Source organism: Grammomys surdaster, unplaced genomic scaffold (assembly GCF_004785775.1).
Source record: "Grammomys surdaster isolate TR1022 unplaced genomic scaffold, NIH_TR_1.0 125881, whole genome shotgun sequence".
Taxonomy (NCBI): domain Eukaryota; kingdom Metazoa; phylum Chordata; class Mammalia; order Rodentia; family Muridae; genus Grammomys; species Grammomys surdaster.
In genome coordinates, this window is record NW_021620706.1 from 1,902,902 (window position 1) to 1,905,464 (window position 2,563).

Consider the following 2,563-nt stretch of genomic DNA (forward strand, 5'->3'; position numbering starts at 1 on the left):
GAGAGAGAGAGAGAGAGAGAGAGAGAGAGAGAGAGAGAGAGAGAGAGGAGTAGAGGCTGGCCATGACCATGTGGAGAGAGGGGGAGGGGACGGTGAACCTGCAAGCTCAGGGTCAAGGGACCAAGAGAGAACAAGAGAGAGAGAGAGGAGGGGGCAAGCAGCCCCTTTTATTGTGGGCAGGCCTACCTGGCTGTTGCCAGGTAACTGTGGGGAGGAGCATACCTGGCTATTGCCAGGTGACTGTGGAGGTGGAGTTTAGACAGATTACTAACACCTAACACCTCAGCTCACCATACCTCTGTGGCTTACAGGATCTGGGGTGGGAAAGGACAAAACTCTGCTAGCAGTTGTCAGGATGCTATGTGTCAACGCAGCAAGCAAAAGATGTCTTTCTGTTCAAGAAACAGCTGAAGCCAGTAATGGCAGGAGCTGGGCAGTGCTAGTTCATGCCTGACCCCAGAGAGTAACTATTTTTGATGACAAATCCTTTTTAAGGGGCATGCTGCCATTTCTGGCTGCCCTCAGATAAGAATCCACTCCCCACCAGCCATGTGCTGCGCAGCTCTTCACAAAGTTGATTTCCCCCTGAGAAAAATCTCTTTGATCAAAAAAACTGGTTTTGTTTCAGCTCATGGAGACATATCACAGTGAGACATCTGAGTCAATAGGAAATGTTAATAGATTTACACTTACTGGGGAGGCCGGTGCCAGTGTGAGCATCATCTTCTGGCTGCTTAATTAACATTTGTTGGCATTCTATCTGCTACTGTTAGCAAAATGTAAATATTTAAGTGGCATGTATTTTTCATGGAGCAAGAGAAGTCTGTGAGCGCAGAACCTCAGGCAACGATCTGACTCCATCTTAATCTCGGCTTTCTGGAAATACCTCCTTAGCTCTTTGCAAATCTCTTAACTTCCTGACTTTTGTACCTCAACTGCTTCATTTCTAAAAGACAGAGGATAAAGTTCCAGAGAGGGTTGCAAAGAAGAGTCATTGGCTGCCTGGGTTGAAAATGTCACACAAAGGCCATGTTGTTAAAGGCTCAGTCTGCAGCCTGTGGTGCTTTTGAGAGGGGGTGTGGACCTTTAAGAGGTAGGATGGAACAGAAGGAAATTTTAAATTTTGGAGGTGTGGCTCTTAAAGGGATATTGAAATCCTGGTCCCATCCAGCCATCACCCCATGTGTCTGAGTCTCTCCAACCATCCCTATCTCTGTCTGTTTCTCCTTCTGGCTGATCCTTTCCTAGGTATCAGGTACTTCCTGTTCTCCGCCAGATGTTCTGCTTCACCACAGGCCCCAAAACAACACAGTAAGCCTGACATGCACAGCACCTATGAAACCCTGAACCAAAATGAGCATTTCTTCCTAAATTGTTTTCTTTGATTTCCTGTGACATATCCCATGCATGTTGCCAAAGTGACAGAAAGCTAACAGAGCAATCATCAGGAGGAAAAAAAAAATCTTCTTTAAAGATGAGAAAGGCCAAATATGATAGTGAATGTGAGCTGTGGGACTAACTAGAGAGGGGACAGGAAGAGGTGTGGAGCTGCTGGAAACCGTTCTGTGTATCCTGCATTCATTCTGTCTCACTGATGTGGTGCTGCCTATGACATATATACACTCACAGAGACCATAGCGAGCGACAGAGTGTTTATGAGAACAAACTAGAATACTCTAAGGATGATAATGTTCACCAAGCAGCTGCTTATCTCTCTCAAGCTACAGCTAATCCCCAGAAGAATCTCTCACATATCTCCACTCTGGCTCTTCTCCTGCATTAACTTAGAACAGCAACTGTGCTCAAGTTAGAAACAGATATTGCAGAAATTAAGTTTGAGCTTTTTGCTTGTGTTTGTTATATGCTTGTTGGTGGGGAGTGGGGCTGTAGGTACAAATTCATGGGGGTTGTGCAAGCATACCTGTAGATAGGTAACACATGCACCCAGAAGCTAGAGGTTGACTTTACCTCTCACCCTAGGTTCCACTTGTTTGTTTTTTAGACCTGATCTATCATTTTCCTGGAGTTCATCTATTTGCTAGGATGATTGGCCAACCTCCAAGAACCTAGCTAACCAATTCCTCATCCAAGACCCCCAGTACTGGGGTTACAGAAGCACACTCCCAACCTTGACGTGTATGAAGCAGCTTTGGATTTGAACTCAGGTCCTCATGCATGGATGACAGGCATTCTGAGCCCCCATCACTATTCCTCCAGTGTCGTGGAGCAAGCATCCTTGTGGGAACATAGCTGTTCATATTAAGTATATTATAAAACTTCATGAAGAGTGTTTTCTTTGGGAGAATTTTGGTTCTTATGTTAGCCTATAAACAAGTCCTCATACCTTGTGCTATGGGGGATAGAAGGACTAAATAGATCCTGGGTCTGAACCTTCCTTACTGACATTGTTACTAAATGACTGTGTGTCATTTTCTCCTCTCTTTCCCTCTCTCTCCCTCTCTCCCTCTCCCTCCCTTTCTCTTTCTTTGTCGATAGGTAGATAGGTAGGTAGATAGATAGATAGATAGATAGATAGATAGATAGATAGATAGATAGATAGATA